This window comes from Stegostoma tigrinum, chromosome 23 (genome assembly GCF_030684315.1).
Source record: "Stegostoma tigrinum isolate sSteTig4 chromosome 23, sSteTig4.hap1, whole genome shotgun sequence".
Taxonomy (NCBI): Eukaryota; Metazoa; Chordata; class Chondrichthyes; order Orectolobiformes; family Stegostomatidae; genus Stegostoma; species Stegostoma tigrinum.
In genome coordinates, this window is record NC_081376.1 from 5,890,994 (window position 1) to 5,904,486 (window position 13,493).

A 13,493-nucleotide genomic window follows, 5' to 3' on the forward strand; every position below is an offset into this window, starting at 1 on the left:
GCAATCAGCTACGGATTTACATCATAGTTAAACGTAGTTAACAAGGTACATTGTTGGCATTTGATTCATACGTTGATTGAGCACACCCAGTCAAGGAGTGATGCTCGCTGAGCACGCTGAATAGGAAATCTGTGTCCTGATTTTTTGTTTGTTAGAAATGCATTTCTTTACTTACTGGAAGCCACTTAAAAGCAAGCTCTGGCTAGGACAATTGCATCTCAGCATCTTCCCATGAGTGAGGTCAGCTAGTTCATTTTAGGAGGGGGGAATCTATTTGAAATGGGACAGAGGAATAATGAGATCTTGGAATGCGGATAAAAAAATCATTGAGGCATAGACAAAGATTCATAAGGCCTTAAAGCATGCAAACAAGTTACTAGCATTCAGACAGCTGGGGTAAAACATGAGAGAGGTAATGTTAAAATTACATTCAGTTCCTTGGACCTACCACACCTAGCGTACTGTGTGCAGTTTGTTCTCAGCACCACTATAAAAAGGCCTTGGGGTAGAGCTACATAATTCCTTGAAAGTGGAGTCACAGGTAGATAGGATAGTGAAGAAGGTGTTTGGTACAACTTCCTTTATTGGTCAGTGCATTGAGTATAACAGTTGGGACATCATGTTGTAGCTGTACAGGACATTGGTTAGGACACTTTTAGAATACTGCATTCAGTTCTGGTCTCCCTGCTATGGGAAGGTGTGGTGAAACTTGAAAGGGTTCAGAAAAGATTTACAAGTATGTTGCCAGGGTTGGAGGATTTGAGCTATAGGGAGAGGCTGAATAGGCTGGGGCTATTTTCCCTGGAGCATCGGAGGCTGAGAGGTGACCTTATGGAGTTGTATAAAATCATGAGGGGCCTGGATTGGGTAAATAGACAAGGTCTTTTCCCCAGGGTGGGATAGTCCAGGACATGAGGACATAGGCTTAAGGGGAGAGGAGAAAGGTTAAAAAGGAATCTATGAGGCAATTTTTTCACATAGAGGGTGGTGTGTGTAGGGAATGAGCTGCCAGAGGAAATGGTGGAGGCTGGTGCAATTGCAACATTTATAAGGCATCTGGATGGGTACATGGATAGGAAGTGTTTAGAGGGATATGGGCCAAATGCTGGCAAACTGGGCTAGATTAATTTAGGATATCTGGACAGCATGGATGAGTTGGACCAAAGTGTCCGTTCCTGTGCTGTACAGCTCTATAACTCTGTGACTCTAAAAGTTAAGAGGGTTTGGAAGACAAAAGATGTTGCCAGAATTTAGAAGAGAGAGTGGTAGTAGCAGACATTGTTGACACATAAAACGGATAAGAAGACTTTGGAGCGATATGGGAGAACATAGAGATGAAGTATTGAGTAGAAGGTTGTGTAGACCTTTCACAGTGACAGTGAAGCAAATAGTCTGGTCTTGTGTTGTAAACTCTTTACAATTCAACATTATCTTGCAGAATCTGAACTTTAAGCATGTATAGACATCATTGTCTACTTACAGCACACGCTGATAACCTTTCAAGATGTCTCATTTTTAAACAGCAGACTGTTACTCAGCTGTCTGATAGAGGTTGCTTTTACTTTCAAATATTTTTCAGAAACGCTAATGAATTGAAAGCATTGCTATATTGAAAGAAGTAAAATCCTATTTTATGTAACCTGTCCTTTGCTGATTGCAGAAATTGTTCTTTGTGCTGCTCAACTTCTGTGCTAGGAATAGGATTAGTGTGAGAAAACACATTGGACCTTGTTTCAGGGACCCTCCAGAAAACTGTCCAAAATTGACTCAACTTATTTCTGGCAAAATTCATCCACTACATCTTTCTCCCAGATATTGCTTGACCCATTGAGTTTCTCTAACATTGTCTGATTTTATTCCTGTACAAATTGAGGCTTTTCTTTTAGAAAGCATCAGTGGATGTGATAGCAGAAAATGTCATAGATAGAATCCATACTGTGTGGAAACAGGACATCTGGCCCATCAGGTCCAGACCAACCTTCTAAGATGAATCCCATACAGACCCAAACCCAATCCTATCCCTGCACTTCCCAGTCTACCAACCTGCACATCTTTGAGCTGTGAGAGAAAACCAGAGAACCCAAAGGAAATCCACACAGACATAGAGCAACTGTGCAAACCCCACACAGACAGTTGCCTGAGGAGAGAAATCAAACCCAGGTCCCTGATGCCATAAAGTGTCAGTGTTAACCAATAAGCCAGCACATGATTTAGCTCTCTTAAGTTTATTTCTCTCATACTTTAGTTCTCTCCTCACTTTTCCTGCAGACACCAAGTCTGCTATAATTTTCTAAAGAAATAAATTTTCTGTGTAAAGTTAGACAGTGAGATTCTGTAATTATTTTGTGGGATGAACACTGTCAACAGCCAATTCCAAGCTGCTTTCTCCACTTCACTGACATTTAATTTGCAGCTAACATCAGGACAATAACAACAACTTTTAGTTATGTCTGTAATTTAATAAACCGCTCCGGGCACTTTATTGGAGGTTTATAAACCAAAATAAGACACCAAGGCACAATGAGAGATGAAGATGACGAAAGGCATGGTCGAAAAGGTAGGTCTTAAAGGTTGCCTTAAAGGAATAAAGCAGGGTTGTAATAGGCCTCATACTTTTTTACTGAGAGTCTGAGTCTGGTAGTAGATTCAGGGACAACTTTATTTTGGTACAACTTCATTACAGCTTCAGATTTTCTGCACAGTAAAGCACACAAAATCTTCAGATTGTACACAGTTAGAACCTAGAGCACGCAGACCCACTCCCCCCTGACCCTGATACTAATGATCAGCATTAACCGGTCATCCCTCTGTGATTGGCTCTGTGGTACAGCATCTTAAAGAGGTGGACGGGCTGGGAGTTCAGCCCTGGCCATGATGTTTCCACAGACTTTCTTATCTTCCTCCTTGCAGCTTTTCAAAATGAATAACATTTGCCATTTGCACATTCTATTTCATTTAACACAAACCGTTATTGTTCGACTTGCGGAGACTATATTAAGCAAGTATTTTCCTGTATGCACTAAACTTCTGTAACTTTACTGTGCTGCAGAGTTAGTCAGGGCAGTTGTCGGCCATTTTGCTCCACCCTGTCATGGCAGCTCTAACGGTAGAAAGGATCAGGTCAAGGCGAAAATTCCAGAAAGCGGGACCAGAAGCATAGGAGCTAAGTAGGACCTGGAGGAGAGTAGAGGTAGGGCAGGGTTTGAAAACAAGGATGAGAATTTTACTATCAATGTATTCTTGATTAAGAGCTATTGTACATCACAACCACAGAAGTGAGAGCTGTAGTGTGAATGCACACACCTCGAAAAAAGCACCATACTTTTAAGTCAGTTAATGTCTAATAGCATAGTATAACAGATCTCCATCTTACTCTCTGTACAGACAGTCAGCAGTTAACTATATATCTCAGCAGTCAGCTACTCAGCCAGTCAACTGCATATATTATAGTGACCAAAGTAAGCATTCAACCCAGTCACATTCATGTCTGAGATATCATATCTAGCATTTATAATTAGCTGTTAATAAACCTCCAGATATCTGTTTTAATAAGAATCCAAGTCATTGTGATATATGCTACATATGGAAAATATGTTACATTCAAAAAAACTACATGCCATCAATAGGAGAATGGGGTAGGATATGGACAGGAGGGATTTGGGTGTCATTAAATGTTCCGAGAGTAAACTGGGGCAATGATCCAGGAGTACAAAAATCCAGGCATACAAAGAACAACAAACAGGACAGCGCAGGAACAGGCCTTTTGGCTCACCAAGAATGTGCTGACACTTGGCACTTTTCTAAACTAAAAACCTTTTGCCTCTACGCAGTCAATATCTTTCTATTTCCAGCTTAATCATATATCTATCCAGGCACCTCTTAAATATTACTATTTTATCTGCCTCCACCAGTTCCTTTGGTAGTGTATTCCAGGCACTTACCAGCCTCTGAGAAGAGTCATAGAGCTGTACAGCGTGGAAACAGACCCTCCTGTCCAACTCGTCCATGCTGACCTGAGTAAATAAACCTTCCTGTCATATCTACATTAAAATTACCCACTTCTGCCTTTCTTTTTTACACCTGGACCCCTCTGCACATTCATGCTTCTGAGCCTTCTACCTTTTACTGTACAGTAAATGTAGGAGAGAATAATTAAGGCTAGAGTTAATGATGGCACGTGTAGGAGTTTTAATAGCAGATGAACTGAGACAGAGACAACTTACAGCAATGTTACAGAGGTGAAAATAATCGGTTTGATGGCACAAGTGTTGAGTAAGCAGCTTATATTGGGCAGTCAGCATGACAGTCATGAGGATAGTGAAAGTCAGAGAAGCTCTAAAAAAGTGGAATTATTCATTTATGTCTATTAATGAATAAAACTGTTGGAGTAGGGTAGAGAGGGCAAGACTGTCTGACTGAGCGAGGGCAGTGGGAGGCCGGAGACCGTATGTTGCTGAGCCAGCTCTTTTGGATCACTGTCAGTAGCAGTAACCCAGGCAGAGTTTATCGATGTTAGTCCAGCTTTGAGAACCAACTCAGCTGGAGTTCAACTAACTGAAACCATCTGATCTTGGGCTGTCCGAGGGGTAACAAAGAGATCTTGGGATACAGGTTCACAGATCTGTAATGTAGGAGTCACAGATAGACAGGGTGGTGTAGAAGGCATTTGGTACACTTTTAGTGCATTGAGTATAGGAGTTGGGAGTTCGTGTTGCGGCTGTACCAGGCATTGGTTAGGCCACTTTTGGAATAACACGTTCAATTCTGGTCTCCCTGCTATAGGAAAGATGTGGTAAAACTTTAAAGGGTTCAGAGAAGATTTAAAAAGGGTATTGCCAGGCTTGGAGGATTTGTGTTATAGGGAGAGGCTGAATAGGCTGGGGCTATTTTTCCTGGAGAGTCGGAGACTGAATGTGACCTTATAGAGGCTTATAAAATTATGAAGGACATGGATACATTGAATAATCAAGGTCTTTTTCCCAGGGTAGGGGAGTCCAAAACTAGAGGGCATAGATTTAAGGTGAGAGGGTAAAGATTTAAAAGGGATCTAACAGGTAACCTTTTTGTGCAGACAGTAGAGCGTGTTTGGAATGAGCTGCCAGAGGAAGTGGTGGCGGTGGGTACAATTACAACATTTAAAAGGCATCTGGGTGGGCGCATGAACAGGAAAGGTTTAGAGGGACAGGGGCCAAATGCTGGCAAACGGAAGTAGATTAATTTAGGACATCTGGTCGGCATGGATGTGTTGGACTGAAAGGTCTGTTTCCATGTTGTACATCGCTATGACTCTATCTGCAGCAGCAACAGGTTGCAGTGCTTGTAACTTTTGTCTGAATAATGAGTGGTCAACTACTGCCTACCTTGAAGGTACTTGATGAATAGTTAAGCATCTGAAGTAATTTAATACGTTCTAAGACAAGGCTTTAACAGAACAGGATGTGAATTGCCTCATGTGTTCGGCACATTCTTAGTTTGTAAAAGTTACGGGAATTTTTCTCAGTGGGAAGTCACTGATTCTGCTTAAGTAGCTTTAAAATTCTTTGGCCGTGTTTCTACGTAGCTGCTGATCTTTAATAAAGTGGCCTTTTGCCTGAGAACTCAGTAGCTCCACAGATCCAGCTTCTTTTCTCTGCTTTGAAGTACTGTATACTTCCATGGCTGAATTATGCTCAGTTAAAGTCCCTGAAAACTTTCAAAGGGGAAGTGAATGAATTGGATCGATAGTGAATATAAATGTGGACAAAGAAGCACTTGGTTAAAATATTGAAAGGGTAACTCCAGAAACAAAAAAAACTGGATGATGGGGAGAATAAATGACCTTTCTTCATTTCTGTATCTTTCTAGGATATAATAATTGGAGGGGAAATAAAGCATGTTTGAATAACATAGGCCATATTAGTTTGAACTTTATTGCCTCAATCAGCCAGACTGTAATATAATGCTCAACTGTCGTTTTGTTGAAGTATTGTCTTGACTTGCAAATGTGTTATCATCAGTTCATTGAACTATCTGGGTAGTCTGTTTAGATTAGATGCACTTTTGTATGATTTTGTTTTGCCCTGAGAGCATATGTATTGAATAAACACAGAAAAACGATAATGAAAAGTGAAAAATATGGGAAAAAATTTCAATAAATTGTTGACTTGATTGATGCAAAATGACTCATAAACTGGCTTCAATCTGGAATCAAATCTAGAATGTCAAATCTAATAGCTTTCATGGATTTTACTGTATATATGCACACATGTCTGATTGAAGTGTAATGGCTAATTCATTCTTTTTTGACCTACAATGATGCCTAATACTGTTGATGACGGAACTGATGTTGTTTGGTTTCATTTCTGAGACAAAATCTTTATTCCAGCATTATGGAGACAGATATGAAATGGTAATTTCAAGTGATATGCTTTCTCCCATCCATCAGGCAGTCAATTTTTTTCTCCTGAAAATGTTATTTTTGACTCTTAATTGCTTGCATTATGTACTAAAGACCTGACAAAGGTTTTCTGTCAAGTGCAGGCATTTGCACAAGTGGGCAGTACAAGTATGTACTACAATCATCTTCAGGAGCTGACAACTCCAGCGTGCGTGACTTGTCAATATATCATGATATATGACTTTGATTTTCAGCTTCCTCCATTAGTGTTGTTCACATATACATAGCGCAGGATTGAAATGAGCCAAGCAGGCACTTGAAAGCCCTGAGTCTAATCGTTCGCCTGTGCTGAGTGAGCAGATCTCACTTGGAGGGTGCTAGCAGTTAGCCACTGTTGTCAAAGAAAAATGCAGCGATGTGGACAGCAGACTCACGGCTGTTATCATTAGATTCCCAATTGCACGTGGGGGTTGAGCGAAAACTGGAACCTACCGTTTGTGGCATCAAACACATTTTTGGGAGCTTCTGGTGAAAGTAGGCGTGCAGAGATTGCAACAAAGAAATTCAGGATCAAGAGACTCCTTCTCCTTTGATCATTTGTGGGACATGGGTGTCGCCGGCTGGGCCCAGCATTTATTACCAACCCCTGGTTGCCCTTGAGAAGGGGATAGCGAGCTGCCCATTGAACTGCTGCAGTCCACATCCCAAGGGTTGACCCCAAAGAAGGCAAATAGAATATTGTCTGTCATTGCTAGAGGGATGGAGTTTAAAAATGGGGAGGTTACACTGCAACAAAAAGGAGCAGAGCTGGATGAACACAGCAGGCCAAGCAGCATCAGAGGAGCAGGAACGCTGACGTTTCTGGTCTAGACCCTTCTTCAGACCTGAAATGTCAGCCTTCTTGTTCCTCTGATGCTGTTTGGCCTGCTGTGTTCATTCAGCTCTACTCCTTTTTAGTCTTAGATTCTCTAGCATCAGCAGTTCCTACTATCTCTGAGGTTATGCTGCAGCTGCATTGAGTGCTGTTGAGGCCACACCTGGAGTGCTGTGCAGAGTTTTGGCCTCCTTACCTGAGAAAGGATATACTGGCACTGGAGGGGTTACAGTGTAGGATCACTAGGTTGATTCCGGAGTTGAACAGGCAGGTTTATGAGGAGAGATTGTGTAGACTAGGATTATACACATTGTAATTTAAAAGAATGACGAGGGAGTCTTATAGAAACATGTAAAATTAGGAAGGGAATAGATAAAATAGAAGCAGGGAGGATGTTTCCACTGGCGGGTGAAATTAGAGCTAGGGGGCATAGCCTCAAAATAAGGGATGGGGGGCAGATTTACAACAATTGAGGCTGAGATTCTTCACTCAAAGGGCTGTGAATCTGTGGAATTCCCTGCACAGTGTAGCCTAAAGGTGAAGATAGAGATTTGAATGTAAAATGAATTAAGGGCTATAGTCAGCGGGCAGGTAAGTTGGGATGAGTCCCTTCCAAATCTTTGCCCTGTCACGTTAAACTTGCGCTGTCTGGTTTTGGATGTTATGCTGGTGAGAAAAAAACCTTGACTATTCACTCTATCCATGCCCCTCATGATTTTGTAAACTTTGATAAGGTCACCCCTTACCCTCTGATGTTCCAGGGAGAATAACCCCAGGCTATTCAGCCTCGTCCTTTCACTCAAACCCTCCAACCCTGGCAACATCCTTGTAAAGTTCTGAGGAAGGGTCACCAGACGCAAAACATTAGCTCTGATTTTCTCTTTACAGATGCTTCCAGACCTGCTGAGCTTTATCAGCAACTTCTGTTCTTGTTAATATCCTTGTAAATCTTTTCTGAACCCTTCTGAACATCTTTCCTGTAGCCAGGAGACCAGAATTGAATGCAGTATTCCAAAAGTGGTTGATAGATCCATCAAAGCTTGTCCATTGGCCTATGAGGACTCTTTCACTTTAATGTGGGAAGGTGTGGTTCTAAACCCTATGCAAGAGACTTAATTGTAGAATCGAGGCAGATGGATTACTGCATCTGCCAGCGGCCTTTCAGATTTCCAATTCTATCTTACTTTTTGAGTGGGTGTGAGAAATGCCTGGTCCTGCAGGAAGAGGAGATGCTGACCTGTTACTAACTGGGTTTAAAGGTATTCCTGGAGATTTGATCACACGATTCGTGCCATTCGATGAAGCTGAAGAGGAACTCCTTATGCCAGAAGATTTTTAGTTTTTGGAATTCTCTCCTACAGAGAACAGTGGACATTGACTGTAATTATGTGACAAGGGAGTCCACATGATGTGGAGCAGACAAGAAAATGATGTTAAAAGTCATAATTCGATCAACCATGATCTTATTGACAGTCAGGGCAAGCTTGAGGGGCTGAATGGCCTATTGTTCCATGAAAGGAATGGAGGGGCACGGGCCAAGGGTGGGCACAAGGGATTAGTTTAATTTGGCCTTGTGATGGCAAAACATCGTGGGCCAATGGGCCCATTGCTGTGCTGTACTGTTCTACGTTCTATGTACTGACAATCTTATGCTCTTGTGCATAACTATCAGTTATAAAAACAACTTATAGTGAAAATAAACAATATTACCAATGAGGAAATTATGCCACAGGTGGAGTAAATTTAAAAGTATAATAAGGGCATATCACCTGTAAGTAATTGGAAAAGGATAACAGGCCTCCTGAGGGGGCTTCTGCAATCTATCAGAAGGAAATACAATGAAGAAAGAAATGAACTGGACTCAGTACTAACAGGTTAAGTAGAAACCTACTTACAGGGTGGTTATGTTCAAATTCACTAACTGTGCAGTAACCTAACAAAATGCACCAGCCATTGTGTGTCCATTCGCAGGCACTAGATGCACTGGAGAGTGAGTGTTGTCCTTCACTTTCTACCTATTTAAATGCACACTCAGAAAAACCAAGGGTCCTGGTTTTGTGACTCATTTTCTGACTCACTGGTATCTGCCAGCAAGGCTTCAAAGCAGGACTGTTTCACTGGCAAAGGTAGTCCTTTAGTTTTAAGGATTATCATAGACTCACTACAGTGTGGAAGTAGGTCATTCAGCCCAGAACCCACAGTGAACCTCTCAAGAGTATCCCACCCAGACCCATCCTACATTTCCCATGGCTAATCTGACTTGCCTGCATAACCTGGGAAACAATGGGACAATTTAGCATGGCCAATCCACTTAACCTGCACATCTTTGGACTGTAGGAGGACACCCACACGGACTCATGGAGAATGTGCAACTCGACACTGACAATCTCCTAAGGGTGGAGTCACACCCAGGTCCCTGACACTGTGTGGCAGCAGTGATAACCACTGAGCCACTGTGCTGCATTATGGAACCTAAATCACAAAGGAAACTCTATGAGACTGGAGATAATAAAATGTGAGGCTGGATGAACACAGCAGGCCCAGCAGCATCTCAGGAGCACAAAAGCTGACGTTTCGGGCCTAGACCCTTCATCAGAGAGGGGGATGGGGTGAGGGTTCTGGAATAAATAGGGAGAGACGGGGAGGCGGACCGAAGATGGAGAGAAAAGAAGATAGGTGGAGAGGAGAGTATAGGTGGGGAGGTAGGGAGGGGATAGGTCAGTCCAGGGAAGACGGACAGGTCAAGGAGTTGGGATGAGGTTGGTAGGTAGGAGATGGAGGTGCAGTTTGGGGTGGGAGGAAGGGATGGGTGAGAGGAAGAACAGGTTAGGAAGGCAGAGACAGGTTGGACTGGTTTTGGGATGCAGTGGGTGGAGGGGAAGAGCTGGGCTGGTTGTGTGGTGCAGTGGGGGAGGGGACGAACTGGGCTGGTTTTGGGATGCGGTGGGGGAAGGGGAGATTTTGAAGCTGGTGAAGTCCACATTGATACCATTGGGCTGCAAGGTTCCCAAACGGAATATGAGTTGCTGTTCCTGCAACCTTTGGGTGGCATCATTGTGGCACTGCAGGAGGCCCATGATGGACATGTCATCTAAAGAATGGGAGGGAGAGTGGAAATGGTTTGCGACTGGGAGGTGCAGTTGTTTATTGCGAACCGAGCGGAGGTGTCCTGCAAAGAATGGAAATTGATGTATTAGCTTTCAAAAGGAGCAGAGGGAATTTCAGAAGTCACATTCAAGTTATTTTCAAAGAATTGTTGACATTACCCTGTTATTCTTATCCCTGTTTGAAATGTGGGAAGGGTTTAACAAATAAGCTTTTTGAATTTTCCTTACTGTTTGAATGCAACTTTAAAATGTGTCCGAGATGCTGAACTTCTTTTGTGAAGGAATTGTCAATGCAAATTTCCAGTTGTTAGCTATCCTTCTCGCAAAACAACTAAACAGCTACATTATCATGTGCCACCAGGATGTCCTTTGGTTCCTGTGGCTAAACAATGGACAGTGAAATACTACATTTAAATATTTTAAGTGCATCCTCTTGTTGCTGAAGCCTTTGATTTTGACTGTTCCTGTACTCTACTGGCCTCAATCTCTTGCCTGCATTAAAAGGTGAGAATAACGTGGGATGTGTTTTTTTGAGAGACTTGATGGACTGAAGGAAGCCCCAGATTATTCTGGACAGCAGCTTTGCTGTTTCAGTGAACTATTAGCCTGCTTGATTTCTAGGACTGTAGAGCCTTCTGGCCATAATTTGTAGGCAGTGGATGGCAATGTAAATAGGTGCCCCTTGTCCTCTAATAACCAAACGTGCAGATCAGAGAGAATGAGAGATAATGGGAACTGCAGATGCTGGAGAATCCAAGATAACAAAATGTGAGGCTGGATGAACACAGCAGGCCAAGCAGCATCTCAGGAGCCCAAAAGCTGCCGTTTCAGGCCTAGACCCTAGATCAGAGAGTGTGGCCAATTTGGATTGTTATATGCTGAATAGCTACTTTTGGGGCTTACTATACTTGTATGACTTGTGTGAAGTGGCCGCACACTAGTCTGCCATTTGACGAGAGCGGTGTCCCATCTTGCTCATAAAAGGGCCTTTCTCCATGTAGGGTACACCATAATGGATGGACCAATCCTGCCCAGGATTTTGGTATCCTGACAAGTTGCCCAGATCCAACTGCCCTGCCATTGTTGATTAGTAGCATCTGTATCATTTCAGAAACAATCATACAGGATAGACTTTAGAGTCACATTGCTGTAGGTGTTTTGATTGGGAAGAGTCAACCTGGATTTCTGAAGGAGAAGTCCTATTCAACTAATTTGCTGGAGTTCTTTGAAGAGGTGATGAAAAGGCTCGATGAGGGTAACACTTATTATGTGGTATAAGTATATTCCCAAGAATGCATTTGATACACTGGCTCACAACACATTTCTGAGGACAGTGTAAGTCATGGTCTAAAAAGGGCAGTAGTAACAATGATGCAAAATTGGCTGAGCGATACGAAACAGAGAGTCCTGTTCAATTGATGTTTCCAGGTTGGAGGGAGGTTTGTAGTGGAGTTCCTCGGGAGTTGGAATTGGAACTCTTGCTTTTCCTGATATCCATTAATGGTTTGGATCTTACAAACTTTCAAAGTTTGCAGATGAAACTTGGAAGAAATCTAAACTGTGACAAAGACAGTGTGGAACTTCAAAAGGACATTGAAAAGTTGGCAGAGTGGGTGGCATTCCAGACCCACAACCACCAGCACCCAGAATGACAAGGGCAGTAGATATATGGTACACCATCTCCTGTAAGAACATCATCTCCCACCTTCAAGCCACTCATCATCCTGGCTTAGAAATATATCACTGTTTCTTCAGTGTGACAGGGTCAAAATCCTGGACTTCCCCCCTTAACAGCTTTGTAGGTGCACCTAGAGTACAGGGCCTGCAGTGGTTCAAGAAGGCAACTAATCATCATCTTCTCGAGGAAAATTAGGGACAGACAATAAATGCTGGCATATCTAGTGCTGCTAATGTCTTTTGAGTGAATGAAAATAAGATTTGATTTAGTGCAGAAAGGTGTGAGGTGATACACTTTGGTAGCGAAAACATTACAAGACACTGTAAGATAGAGAATATAATTCTAAAAGTGGTGCATGTGCAGATGGGCATGAATGTACATGTGATCATTGAAGGTGGTAGGGCAGGTGGAGGGAGCAGTTGATAAAGCATTCAGTGTTCTCAGCTTTATTAATATGGGCATAGAGTACAAGAGCAAGAAGATGATGTTGAACTTGTATAAGGGAGTATTGTGCTCTGATTTGGATGCTACGTTATGGAAAAAGGTATTGGAGAGAATGGTTCTAGTAATGAGAAACTTCAGTGATGAGGAGAGGTTCTCCCTTGGACTGAAGGAGGCTGAGAGGAGATTTGCTAGAAACTTTCAAAATCATGAACAGGCTGGTCAGAGTAGATAGGGAAAAGCTGTTCCACATGTAAATGAATCCAGTGGCTCAGTGGTTAGCATTGCTGCCTCATACCACCAGTGACCCAGGTTCAATTCCACCTTTGGGTGACTGTGTGGAGTTTGCGCATTCTCCCTTGCGCAAACCCCCTGTGTGGGTTTCCTCCAGGTGCTCTGGTTTCATCCCACAGTCCAAATATGTGCAGGGTAGATGGATTGGCCGTGCTAAATTGCCTGTGGTGTCTAGGGATGTTTAGGTTGGGTGGGTTAGGCAGGGAAATAAGTCTGGTTGGGATGCTCTTCAGAGAAGTGGTGTGGACTTGTTGGGTGGAATGGCCTGTTGCTACACAGTAGGGATTCTATAACAAGAATGAGAGGTCATAGATTTAATGTGAGGTGCAAATAGAACAAGGCTGATGTGAGGAAAAAGCTTTTTCACTCAACAAGTAGTTAGGGTATGGAATGCGTTGCCTGGAAATATGGTGGAGACATTCAAGAGGGTATTAGTTTTATTTGGAAAGTAATGGAATGCAAGATACAGGGAAAAGACAGGAGGTTGGATCTGGATAATAGAACCAGATTGGATAACAGAGTCAGGGCAGGACAATGGGCTGAATAGCCTCCTTTGAACCATATTAAGCCTGTGATTCTGTAATTGTAATCTATGTGATTTTGCTCAGCCCATGCAGCTTGCTTGATACAGCCATGTAAGTGCTGTGACCTCATTGCCCTTCAGAGGATCTGTAAGTAAGAAAATTGAGGCCAATTAGTATTTTGACTGCCATTAGCAGAGGT